The following is a 13,803-nucleotide window of genomic DNA, read 5'->3' as shown; positions in this document are numbered from 1 at the left end:
GCCACCATTTGAAATAAAGATAATAGGGGCACTAGACAATCTCATTTGTATCTTTTCAAAATTTCGCTCAAAATCTTCACTCAATTCAAATGTCACATTCCTTTGGGTTAGGTTGACGAGAGGACTAGCAATTCGATAGAATCCCTCCGCAAATCTCATGTAATAACCTGCCACGTCCATGAAACTTCTGTGTTTTATCATTGTCATTGATATTTTGCATTTAACTACCACTTCAATTTTCTTTGGATCAATAGAGATGCATTTCGTTGAAATTACAAGGCCTAAGAAGACAACTTCGTTAAACAAAAAATTCACAATTGATGGACTTTTTGTACAACTTTTTTTCTCTTAGTATTGAAAATACATTTCTCAAGTGTTCTTTATGCACCAGTTTACCCCTCGCATATAGTAATATATAATTAACGAATGCAATTATAAAGTGATCCAAGAGTAGCTGAAATATCCTATCCATTAGATACATAAAAGCATCATGGGCATTTGTCAAGCCGAATGGCATTATTAAGAATTCGCACCGACTATATCAAGTTCAAAAAGCTATATCTGAGGTATCCTCTTTCTTAGTCTTCAATTGATAGTAACCAAAACTCATATCAATCTTCGAAAAGACTTGTGCACCATACAATCGATCGAATCAATCATAAACTTTAGGCAGAGGATAATTATTCTTAATGTGCACCGAATTCAACTATCTATAATCGATACAAGACCTCAATGGTTCATCCTTTTTTTTAACTATCAACATCGTAGCACCCCATGATGAGACATTAGTAAGAATAAACTCTGATCCAATAGTTCTTGTAGTTGCTTCTTCAATTCCACAAACTTGAGGGGTGCCACTCTATAGGGAGTCTTAGATATTGAGGGTTGTCCCCGGGTACGAAATCATTAGCAAATTCACCAACTCCATTTGGAGTTAATTCGAACAAGTCATCCAAGAATACAATAGGGAACTCTATTAACACAATAGTTTCATTTAAATTAGTTTCTTGATCTAAATACTCCATTACAAATGAAAGATAGCAACAAAAGCCCTTTTGTATAAGTCGAAGAGCGTGAAGTAGCGATATAAGGCAAGGAGGTGAATCATACCTAATTCCATTAAAATAAAAAGGATGCTTAATGCCCGGAATCAAGCCTAATGCCCTAATACCGTTAAGATGGATAGATCAAGTTTGTTGTCAAAGAATCTGCAACAATTGTAGTTGCATATAGCATATAATTCATTAGTCTAGGTTGAGCACCTAAGTGATAAGAAAAATATTATAAACCAAATATAGATTGTAACCAGGGTTAAATAAATATAGATTGTAATCTATCCAAAAATCTCAATAGGATATCCTCGAAAACTCAAAAATCTGATTTCAATCTATTTTCTACTTCATTGGTAAAGTAGACTAAACGTGGATCTTGTAATTGTCATTCTTTAATTTATCGAATGAGATCAGATAGAACCTGGATAGAGACTATCAAAATCATCGAGTCTCGCACTATCCTCAAAATGTGCAAGTAATAATTTTTTTCCAATGACCTCCGTTGCTTCACCATTAGATTAATTTATCGAATGAGATCAGATAGAACCTTTGTCCTCTAAACTTTTCCAAACCTCAATAGGGATACCATCAGGCCCTACACTCTAAGCTATTCTTATTTTCTTTAATGTGTCTTTCACTTCATTAACTCTAATTTTATAAATAAATATATGATTATTAAATCTACAACTATTATTTATTGTTAAATCTAAATCCTGTGTGGAATATTAATTAAATAATTTATAAAAATAAATTTTTTTTATCTCTCCTCATTCTCGTTAACATTAACAAGTATTCTTTGATCTTCATTTTTAATGCGTCGAATTTTATCTAAATCCTTATACTTTCTTTCCCTAGCTTTAGCAATTCAACATATATTTTTTTCACTATCTTTAGTACCTAATTTATTATAAAAATTTTCATAAGATTTATATCTTACTATACTAATTGCTTGTTTAGCCTCTTTTTTATATTCTTTATAACTTTTGAAATTTTTCTTATTTTTATAGTTTTGCCAATGTTTAAACATGATCTTTTAGTAAAAAATATTTTTTGAACATCCTCGTTTCACCAACTCTCTTTTAAGGTTACACTGCTATATTTAGTTTTACCAAGAATCTTCTTTGTTAAGTGACTAATCTTGTTAGTCATTATTGTCAAAATAATATTAATATTATCCTTATCTAAGTTCTAAGTCATCTCCTTTCCATTTTATTTTTAAAAATATTTACATTATCATCTTTAAAATGCTATCATCTAATCCTAGTAATTTTTTCTATTATATTTTTCTTGTTTCATTTTTTGTAGTAAATTTCCTAAGCTACGAGTTCCTAATTAATGACACTCCAGCGCTTCGAATTCCAAGGATAAGGAGAAAGTTCCTAACTGCCTGCTCCGATGAAGGACGACCAAGAACGAGCAAGAACCAAAGCCATTCTGAAGTAAAAGCTATCTAATACCATCAGTCTATGTTGATTCGTCAAACTTTCACCAGGTATAACTTTACAATTCTTACAAATAACTTTATCTACATCTTTAATGATAAAAAGATCTATTTGACTATAGTTATGATCACTCTTATAAGTCATTAAATATTCATTTCTCTTCTTAAGGTGAATATTTATAATTATAAAATTATATGAAGTTTTCAAAATCATACCACCCTATAACAAAAGCCCTCACGCACACTTTTATATTCACCATATATTTTTCCTACATGACAATTCAAATCTTTTCAAATTATAAGTTTTTCGACTATAGGCATTCCTTTAATGATATCATCTAAGTTTTTCCAAAATTCTCTTTCGACTTGATCATCCAATCCAACTTAAGGGGCATAAGAACTAATGACATACAAAACATCTTATCCTTTCACAAATTTTAAAATTATAATTCTATCTCTAAATCTTTTTACATCTAAAATATTGTTGTTAAGATCCATATCAACAACAATTCCTACATCATATCTATGCTTAACTTTTCTAATATATCAAATTTTAAATCTAGTACTATCAATCTCTCTAGATTTTTTCCTACTGATTGAGTTCCATGTAAGCAGATAATATTTATTCATTCTTTGATCATAGTGTCTACCAAATTTAATCCTTTCTTTAAAAGTATTCATATATTTTAAGTTGCTAACGTAATCCTCTGTTCTTGGACTAATTTTTTTACCACCATTGGTCCAAAACAATAAGAGAACCTTTGCCTACTTGGCACCACATCCGATTGCCGATGTGATGGATCATTTTCGAACGACTTCCTAGCCCACTGTTCGCAATTCAAGACACTTAGGTAGTGAAGGTGCCTCATGCCACTTCCAGGTGACGACCTAGTTCTATACTGAAATCAATTTCCATATTCATAAGATTTGACATAGATTTACATTGGTGATCAGTAACCTAATGGAATCCTTCACCTTTTTCATTTGGGCTTAGGATTGATATTGGAGGTGTTAATAAGACTTTCAACCATCACACTCCAGAATGAGCAAACCCAACATATCAATTTATTGTACCTCCAGAAACAATTAAGAAAAAATGAATACAAAGATACATCATCGTCAAGGTGCATCATGAAAATAATTAAATTTCTTCAATAAACAATAGTTAAATCAGCCACTAGTGTAGTTTGCAATCCTAACCAACAACAAAAATTTAAGCTCTAAGCAAGACTGAAAACTAAGCATTGAGACATTAAAGACTGCACTGCAGATAAAAGAATTGAAAATTCAAAAAAATGTTTAGTTTGGACAACACACATAAGAAAGATTTGCTTCTCATCCCTTCTCCCATCCCTTCTCAATGAAAACATAGGACAAAATTACACAACTTATGATAAAGAAGGAACAAGGGCCACGATTCATTAAAAACTGAAGACAAACACAAATTGCACTTGCCTGCATGAACCGGAAAACAAACAATTCCTTTAGAGTCAGCTCAAGAAATTTTTTCCCCACATAGTCCCGAATTTTTTGACTTAGTAATGCCACCTTATCGATGGCAACTCCTGAGCAAAATAAAAAAAAATGCCCGTAGAATTACTAATTGTGTTTTATTTAGAAAAAAGAATCAAATCAGTGACACAACAAACAAAAGGTGAGAAATATAGTGCATCATCTCTCACAAAGAAAATCCAATTAAGTTCAATCAACCAACTTGACATTATTGGCAAATTTTTTGGTCTGACTAAACATCCCAGCATGTAGAACATATATGTTCATTCAGCAGCATAGATGATATAGACATAACCTAAAAGCAATTAGGGATGTCAAGGTAGTAGTATCTAGAGGCATAAAGAAATAAAACTTTGTTAGAAACAATAAATATAAATTTAATTGCTCTTAATTTGATCAGTGATTACATTCTATACAGAGCTCAACGTTGGACAAAGATCTATGAATCAAAACCTTATTGGTTGGGATATTAGGGTTTGTGAATGTTTTACTGTATATATATTTATCTAATTCGGTGAAATATACTCTTTTGGATGCATTCTTTGCTTGATCTACTTAATAGGAAAAGTACCATGTGCTTCAAAAGATCATCTAAAAGAAGAAAATATACTAAACAAAAGATTATCTAACAATATTGTTGGAGAAGCAACAAAGGTATTGCTTACCCTAATAGAATGATACTCCAAATTATGGATGCACATCAAAACACCTACGTTGAAATTCCCAAATGTGTAATACAAACCATGACAAGTTGAAAATTTAAAAGCGGTGAAAACCTTAAAACAGCTATTTTATCCTTCTTAAAGTATCATTAGAATGTGGAACTAGATTTACACATCTTTCCATCATGATTTAAGCTCTCTACCAATAAAGTGAAAGTGTAAGTTCCCCTCAACTTATACCGCAGCAAAACTCTGACAAAAAGTGAACTGAATTCTAATGGCTTATGATGTGTCATAATAAAAATAACATATTTACCTGTAATAAGCTCGGTTGTCAAAACCTTTTTACTCGAGATTTCATCAATAACCATAGGAACATAGAACCCTTCTGAATCAGATAGGAAATCACGGAATCGCTTTTGACTTGCAGCTTCCAACTCATAATCACATTCCCTAGACAGTTCCTCCTTAGCCACCTTTATAAGAATTGAAGAAAATTACCAATCAGAATATCTGATTGTATATAGCATACTCAAGTTTCCAAACTTAGTTCGGAAATTTATTGGTTTATAACACTTTAAGATGTGGCCTTGGGCTGTGATAAAGCATATCAAGGGTGGATATAAGAAACTGTAAAACTAAATTGATCTTGAACACTAATCTGCAAGAAAAAATACCTAGCCAATTTGGATGATGTTTATCACTAGACTCATGAACTATAAGAGTTAAAACCTGATTAATGAATCAAAGTAACTGTATAATCAAAGTTATTGTAATTCATTTACTCAACTATCAGTAGACAATCTGAAAGATGACCTTGTATGCAATTACTATATTCCAAAACAACCAACAAAATTTTCATGCAAGGAAAAATAAGATACTGCAGCACAAAACTATTTGGTCAAATTTCAAGCTAATTACTCATAACTAGCAAATGAGAACTATTCAATTGATTAAAATATGAGGAACTATGGTAAAGAAAGCAATAATATATTCATACATCACAACCACATAAAGCAGCAACATACACTAAATGGAACTTCAAAAACAGAGTTATCAAAATTCAATCAGATGACAACACGAGAAATTGAAGAAAGGAGAGAATAAAAAAGTGTAAATGATTATCATAAAAAAGAAAAAGAGCAATCCCACATTTCAAATTGACATGATAATGTCAATTATGGAGTGCATCATGAAATTGAAGAGCGGGATACAAATAACCTTGTAATGTCAAAAAGTGCGAGTCATCTGCCTCTTAATAAATGAGAAGACATGTAGAGATGTTGCAATGAATTCTAGTCTCAAGAATTGACTTGGAAATATATAATTATTAACTTAACAGTTATAAGGATAAAGTTACTAGTACTGAAAGCAATCACTTTTATGAGTTTAATCACTAATACGCAAAAGTTCAATTAACAAAGACAAGTCAAGGACATCATGAATATATAGGTTCACCTTTATAGCATTATCAAGAAAAAGTCCTTTAGGAATGAGATTTGTGTAGTCTAAAATTAGCCTGACATTCTCGATGTCATTTCTATGCTATCTGCAACACCAGGGTACTGTATTTTCATTGCAACCTTGAGACCACTCTTCATAACTGCTCGATGGACCTGAAGAAGGCATGTATAAGAATATTTGAAGATAAATGACTCAATGAGAAATCAACGTGAACAAATCAGAGGTGAACAAGCTAGCGCTTTGCTGAAGAATTTTCTTCTATGGCATCCAAGCACATAATATCTAAAAATTCAGGAGGATTAGGATATGACGAATCTAGATCGAGACAACCTGCCCTATGCTTGCTGCCGCAAGTGGTTCATAATCAAAGCTCCTCAGTTTGGATGACCAATCAAGACTCAGTTCAGCATCCAAAACATCATTCAATTGTTTCCTTGGCATCACATCAGCTGCTTGACGAACAATATCCAAAGCTGCCAATATCTGCATCAGGGAAAGAGGCAAGACACGCATCAAAAGCCATGGTAGTTGCTCATGTTTATGCATACTTTTCATCAGATACTAATGATTTAACCAACAAGATTCAGAAACAAGTTTTGGAATCAACAAGATGGTTGTATTAACTTATAAAATTTTCAGATAATTAATTAAGCGTGATAAATTATACCATTACAGTCAAATTTAATGGACTGGACCACTATGAAGTGTTTAGCAATACACACTCATTGATATGTAATCAGTTAGCTCCACACCCTTCTCAAGCAAAACTATGGTGAAAGCTGAAAGCAACAAAGACAGTACATTAATAAATCCAGGAAAAAGTAGTACCGGTGCTGGCACAAGGGATTCATCCTGAATGCTCAACATCTGGCCCAATTTAAGTGCAGCCCCTCGCATTCTACACAGTGCAAGTGCCAAACGTTCAGCATTTTTCTCAGATAAAAAAGGTGAAAGGGCAGACTGCTTCCCTTCTATTTTGGGCATACCAAAGACAATCCTCTTTGCAGATTCTTGGATTGTACCCCATGCAAGCCCAGCTCCCAGACCAGCAAACCTACATGATTATATGCAAATGTCTACATAAATGACTCCAACAAATTTGACAAACAAGTTCAATACAAGCATGCTTATACTGAATGGAAAGTTATGCATAATTTGTTTACTGTCATTCGTATCTGTCAGAATTTTAAACTGCTTAGTAAGTAAGTGGAGGCAGACATGTTAATCAAAAGCACAAAAAGGAATTTTGCAATGATATTAAAAGGACGAGATTTTCAAAAGAAGGCCACGAAATATGTAAGAATCACTATTATTTTTGGTTCGTTTAACTTTACCTTTGTATTCGTGCCTCTAGAAAAGTTCAATTTTCTAGAATCAACAAGGATAACGCTAGTGTAAAAGCAATCAGATCGGTCAATAATAACCTACCCTAGAGCCCTGCTAATGGGAGTGGACGGGACTCTTCTCTCGCGAGGTCGCCGCCTCTTTAGTGGAACGTCTCCTCCAGCGCTGCCCACAAGATTCATCTCCGGCAGGCTAGACAGGATCGGATCTTTCATGCTACCGTTCTCGCGAAGAACACCAAGTTCCATGGTGGCACCGTCCTCCAATTCCTGCGATCGGCAATTGTTCTCCGCGGTCATCATCGCAGATGCAGCTATGGGAACCTCCTGGACGTCTACCAGCCTGGATCGTGATTTGGTCTGGGACTGGGGCGAGGGCTTCTCCAAGATGGAGGGATCGGCTGATCCCCCCCGGAAAGCAGTGACCTCGGGCACATAATCGTTCGAGAAGTAGATGACGGAGGACTCCCTGGTGGAGTGTGAAGCGGACATCTGACGGGGCGTCCCTCTCGTTAGCCCGGCAAGAGCCGTGGCAGACACGAGGGCGGCCTTGAGGGTTTGAGAGACGAGGGCCTCCAGATCGCCCGCCCTGGCAGCTTCGATGTTGGGAGATCGCTTGGCAGCCTCTAGGGCGACGAGAGAGACTCCGCGGAAGAGGCGGCGGAGGTCCTGTAGCAGCGGCGGCGGACGACGAGCCATAAAGGGGGAGGAACTCCACCAAGTTACGTGCAATCGCACGCGAATCAGGGCTTTGTTGTTATTAAATCAGAAGGAAGCCGACGGCGACTGTAGAATGGTAATGCCTTCCGAACCCAAGCACGTAAAGGCGCCGATGCCGGAGTCCTCGCGGGCACCTACCAAGGCTACCATGTGGCCATCCGGTCGACCACACGAGAGGCACCAGCGTGACGCGGAGCGTGGCTTGGTCAGATCACGACTTTACAACTCACCGATGGTGGGAAGCGGGGTGCTGATTCTGGACGTACGCCCTTCCCATCAATCGGATATTGTATCGAAGGGACACTTGATCGCTGCTAATAAATGACATTTGTGTCAATTGCCTTTCTAATACCACGTCTACGTTATAAAAAACTAAGACAAAAGACTTTAAAATTTGAACTTTAAGGATCCATTATAAAGTCATTTGGGTTTTCTTAAAAAAAAAAAAGATTATCTACCAACTATTACAAGAGTTGTAAGAGGTGGAATAACACAGAATTTTAAATTAAAATTCTAATTTAAAAGATGTAAGAGTTGTTAAATTAAAAAAGTACATTATAAGAGTTGTAAAATTAAAAAAAGTACATTATAACACAGAATTTTAATTCATCTTTTTTTTTGTCATAGCATATAGATAGAAGAGTAGCTCCTTCACGGTCAAATATTTTAAATAATACCCATGAAATGACATTATAACAGACCCATTAAGTCAGTTGATCCATTAAAATGGTTGATTAACATATACAAATTTAACTTATACAAAAATTACCCATGTCAATTGCTATTGGATACTTTGTAAAAAGGAAAAAGGGAAATAAGACAAAGCATAACATCACATACTTGATCCCTCGAAGGAAAAAAATAAGAAAAAGAGAAACCACTTGGGTTTATTAAGATGCAAGCCAACAGTAATCATCAACTAACAACGAGAATAAGGTCCAATATAATTCACTGAAACCAGAATTTTAAATTAGAAACAGGAAAATTCAAATGTTTATTGCAAAAAATCAAGATCGCAGGGGCTTAAAATGTTGAAAAATAAATCATCCTAAATTTAATATAAATTTTCATCATATTGAAGAGAGAAACACTAAAGTAGTGATTCAACTGCAAAAGAAACTACATCTAACTGCTTCTGCATAAACCGAATTAGCCAAAACTAAGAATCTTGAACACCAGTGCTTTTTAATGCTATCTGCACCAATATCACAAACTTACATACAAGAAAGACAAGATCACAAGCACAATATAGTAAAAAATAAAGCATGAAGAATTCAGAGAGCAATCCCAAGAAAGACAGACAAAACCACAAACTCCAATCAAAGAAATCCAAAGGTTTGGAGAGATCAATGTATAAATTCAACTCAACACATGTCAAAACAGCTCCAATATCTCCTCCAAGCAGTACACAATTAAAAGAGAAAAATACAATAACTACAAATAGATGATCTAAACATCAATACAAATTCCCAGTTTAAAGAATTCAGAAAGCACTCTCAAGAAGACCGAAAAAATCTGGGATGAACAAGGCAACAATGAAGGGATCGGTGGCTAGTGGTTGGAGAACGGAAAGCCCAGTAAGATAGCCATGGGTGAGGCAAAAATAAAACAACAAAAAATATACGATCTCTCGATTGCGATTGCCCAGTTTTATGAATTCAGGGAGCAATATCAATAAGAACAAAAATGATCATGGATTCCAATGCAATAAACCACAAAAGCGGGATGGAAATCAAATATTTGCCCCTTGACGAAGAAAAGAAGATGAACAGACAACTCGGTGAGGGCCAGATTGAGGAGTGGAGGTGGGGGAGGAGGACAATGGGGTGGGAAAAGAGAAGAAAACTCCAATTAAACCATCAGTGCAAGCGTCCAATATCAAGAATCCAAAGAGCCATTTCAAGAAAGACACGAAAGATCACAAAGAATAATGTAGTAAACCCTAAACGAGGGATAGAGATCAAAGATTTACCATGAGTTCGAGGGACAAAAGAGAGACGAGCGAAATGAAGTTGAGAGAACTTGCGGACGTTGCAGAGGAGGCGAGACAAGGTCGCTGTGGGGAGGAGGAAGGAGACGAAGGGAGGGAACTATGGAGAGCAACAAAGACAGGAGATCGAGGATTTATCACATTAACATAGAGATTTGAAAATGTTTAATAAATTACAGCATGTTTTCCCGCCTATTTGGTACTAAATATAAAATTATTCAAATATATGAATAATTGAAATTAAGAAATGGCCTAAAACACGTTGACGATAATAAATGACCGGCTCAAGTATACAATTACTGGTCATAATAGGCTGGCACATTATTGAGAAAATTGGAAAAATCAAAATAATTGGAAAATTACGAAAAATAAACATTAGAGAGCTTTTATTTTCCATATGTATTCTTTGAAAAACATACAGTGTTCAAGAAGAAATTTATTAAGTATAATTAAAATTTTATACAAAATATACATATATTGAAATTTTCGATAAATAATTTATTAATTCGAAAAATGAAAATTTTTAGCATTATGGGGATTCACTATTTTGGCACATAAATAAAATTTCAAAGAAATAAATATAAGTTTATTTACTAAAAATGTAAAAAAAAAGGAAAATCCACAATAGGGTTTAGGGTTTAGGGTTTAGGGTTTAGGGTTTAGGGTTTAGGGTTTAGGGTTTAGGGTTTAGGGTTTAGGGTTTAGGGTTTAGGGTTTAGGGTTTAGGGTTTAGGGTTTAGGGTTAGGGTTTAGGGTTTAGGGTTTAGGGTTTAGGGTTTAGGGTTTAGGGTTTAGGGTTTAGGGTTTAGGGTTTAGGGTTTAGGGTTTAGGGTTTAGGGTTTAGGGTTTAGGGTTTAGGGTTTAGGGTTTAGGGTTTAGGGTTTAGGGTTTAGGGTTTAGGGTTTAGGGTTTAGGGTTTAGGGTTTAGGGTTTAGGGTTTAGGGTTTAGGGTTTAGGGTTTAGGGTTTAGGGTTTAGGGTTTAGGGTTTAGGGTTTAGGGTTTAGGGTTTAGGGTTTAGGGTTTAGGGTTTAGGGTTTAGGGTTTAGGGTTTAGGGTTTAGGGTTTAGGGTTTAGGGTTTAGGGTTTAGGGTTTAGGGTTTAGGGTTTAGGGTTTAGGGTTTAGGGTTTAGGGTTTAGGGTTTAGGGTTTAGGGTTTAGGGTTTAGGGTTTAGGGTTTAGGGTTTAGGGTTTAGGGTTTAGGGTTTAGGGTTTAGGGTTTAGGGTTTAGGGTTTAGGGTTTAGGGTTTAGGGTTTAGGGTTTAGGGTTTAGGGTTTAGGGTTTAGGGTTTAGGGTTTAGGGTTTAGGGTTTAGGGTTTAGGGTTTAGGGTTTAGGGTTTAGGGTTTAGGGTTTAGGGTTTAGGGTTTAGGGTTTAGGGTTTAGGGTTTAGGGTTTAGGGTTTAGGGTTTAGGGTTTAGGGTTTAGGGTTTAGGGTTTAGGGTTTAGGGTTTAGGGTTTAGGGTTTAGGGTTTAGGGTTTAGGGTTTAGGGTTTAGGGTTTAGGGTTTAGGGTTTAGGGTTTAGGGTTTAGGGTTTAGGGTTTAGGGTTTAGGGTTTAGGGTTTAGGGTTTAGGGTTTAGGGTTTAGGGTTTAGGGTTTAGGGTTTAGGGTTTAGGGTTTAGGGTTTAGGGTTTAGGGTTTAGGGTTTAGGGTTTAGGGTTTAGGGTTTAGGGTTTAGGGTTTAGGGTTTAGGGTTTAGGGTTTAGGGTTTAGGGTTTAGGGTTTAGGGTTTAGGGTTTAGGGTTTAGGGTTTAGGGTTTAGGGTTTAGGGTTTAGGGTTTAGGGTTTAGGGTTTAGGGTTTAGGGTTTAGGGTTTAGGGTTTAGGGTTTAGGGTTTAGGGTTTAGGGTTTAGGGTTTAGGGTTTAGGGTTTAGGGTTTAGGGTTTAGGGTTTAGGGTTTAGGGTTTAGGGTTTAGGGTTTAGGGTTTAGGGTTTAGGGTTTAGGGTTTAGGGTTTAGGGTTTAGGGTTTAGGGTTTAGGGTTTAGGGTTTAGGGTTTAGGGTTTAGGGTTTAGGGTTTAGGGTTTAGGGTTTAGGGTTTAGGGTTTAGGGTTTAGGGTTTAGGGTTTAGGGTTTAGGGTTTAGGGTTTAGGGTTTAGGGTTTAGGGTTTAGGGTTTAGGGTTTAGGGTTTAGGGTTTAGGGTTTAGGGTTTAGGGTTTAGGGTTTAGGGTTTAGGGTTTAGGGTTTAGGGTTTAGGGTTTAGGGTTTAGGGTTTAGGGTTTAGGGTTTAGGGTTTAGGGTTTAGGGTTTAGGGTTTAGGGTTTAGGGTTTAGGGTTTAGGGTTTAGGGTTTAGGGTTTAGGGTTTAGGGTTTAGGGTTTAGGGTTTAGGGTTTAGGGTTTAGGGTTTAGGGTTTAGGGTTTAGGGTTTAGGGTTTAGGGTTTAGGGTTTAGGGTTTAGGGTTTAGGGTTTAGGGTTTAGGGTTTAGGGTTTAGGGTTTAGGGTTTAGGGTTTAGGGTTTAGGGTTTAGGGTTTAGGGTTTAGGGTTTAGGGTTTAGGGTTTAGGGTTTAGGGTTTAGGGTTTAGGGTTTAGGGTTTAGGGTTTAGGGTTTAGGGTTTAGGGTTTAGGGTTTAGGGTTTAGGGTTTAGGGTTTAGGGTTTAGGGTTTAGGGTTTAGGGTTTAGGGTTTAGGGTTTAGGGTTTAGGGTTTAGGGTTTAGGGTTTAGGGTTTAGGGTTTAGGGTTTAGGGTTTAGGGTTTAGGGTTTAGGGTTTAGGGTTTAGGGTTTAGGGTTTAGGGTTTAGGGTTTAGGGTTTAGGGTTTAGGGTTTAGGGTTTAGGGTTTAGGGTTTAGGGTTTAGGGTTTAGGGTTTAGGGTTTAGGGTTTAGGGTTTAGGGTTTAGGGTTTAGGGTTTAGGGTTTAGGGTTTAGGGTTTAGGGTTTAGGGTTTAGGGTTTAGGGTTTAGGGTTTAGGGTTTAGGGTTTAGGGTTTAGGGTTTAGGGTTTAGGGTTTAGGGTTTAGGGTTTAGGGTTTAGGGTTTAGGGTTTAGGGTTTAGGGTTTAGGGTTTAGGGTTTAGGGTTTAGGGTTTAGGGTTTAGGGTTTAGGGTTTAGGGTTTAGGGTTTAGGGTTTAGGGTTTAGGGTTTAGGGTTTAGGGTTTAGGGTTTAGGGTTTAGGGTTTAGGGTTTAGGGTTTAGGGTTTAGGGTTTAGGGTTTAGGGTTTAGGGTTTAGGGTTTAGGGTTTAGGGTTTAGGGTTTAGGGTTTAGGGTTTAGGGTTTAGGGTTTAGGGTTTAGGGTTTAGGGTTTAGGGTTTAGGGTTTAGGGTTTAGGGTTTAGGGTTTAGGGTTTAGGGTTTAGGGTTTAGGGTTTAGGGTTTAGGGTTTAGGGTTTAGGGTTTAGGGTTTAGGGTTTAGGGTTTAGGGTTTAGGGTTTAGGGTTTAGGGTTTAGGGTTTAGGGTTTAGGGTTTAGGGTTTAGGGTTTAGGGTTTAGGGTTTAGGGTTTAGGGTTTAGGGTTTAGGGTTTAGGGTTTAGGGTTTAGGGTTTAGGGTTTAGGGTTTAGGGTTTAGGGTTTAGGGTTTAGGGTTTAGGGTTTAGGGTTTAGGGTTTAGGGTTTAGGGTTTAGGGTTTAGGGTTTAGGGTTTAGGGTTTAGGGTTTAGGGTTTAGGGTTTAGGGTTTAGGGT

General features: G+C 36.4%; 1 pseudogene; it reads right to left on the bottom strand.

The window, feature by feature from the left end:
- LOC135652830 (protein ABC transporter 1, mitochondrial-like) overlaps positions 1–8,488 on the bottom strand; it is a 46,340-nt pseudogene extending 37,852 nt beyond the window's left edge.
- Positions 8,489–13,803: the final 5,315 nt, after the last annotated feature.

Source organism: Musa acuminata, chromosome BXJ3-11 (genome assembly GCF_036884655.1).
Source record: "Musa acuminata AAA Group cultivar baxijiao chromosome BXJ3-11, Cavendish_Baxijiao_AAA, whole genome shotgun sequence".
Classification (NCBI taxonomy): Eukaryota; Viridiplantae; Streptophyta; class Magnoliopsida; order Zingiberales; family Musaceae; genus Musa; species Musa acuminata.
Note: the sequence above shows the minus strand (reverse complement) of the source record. Positions and strands in the feature narration are given on the sequence as shown.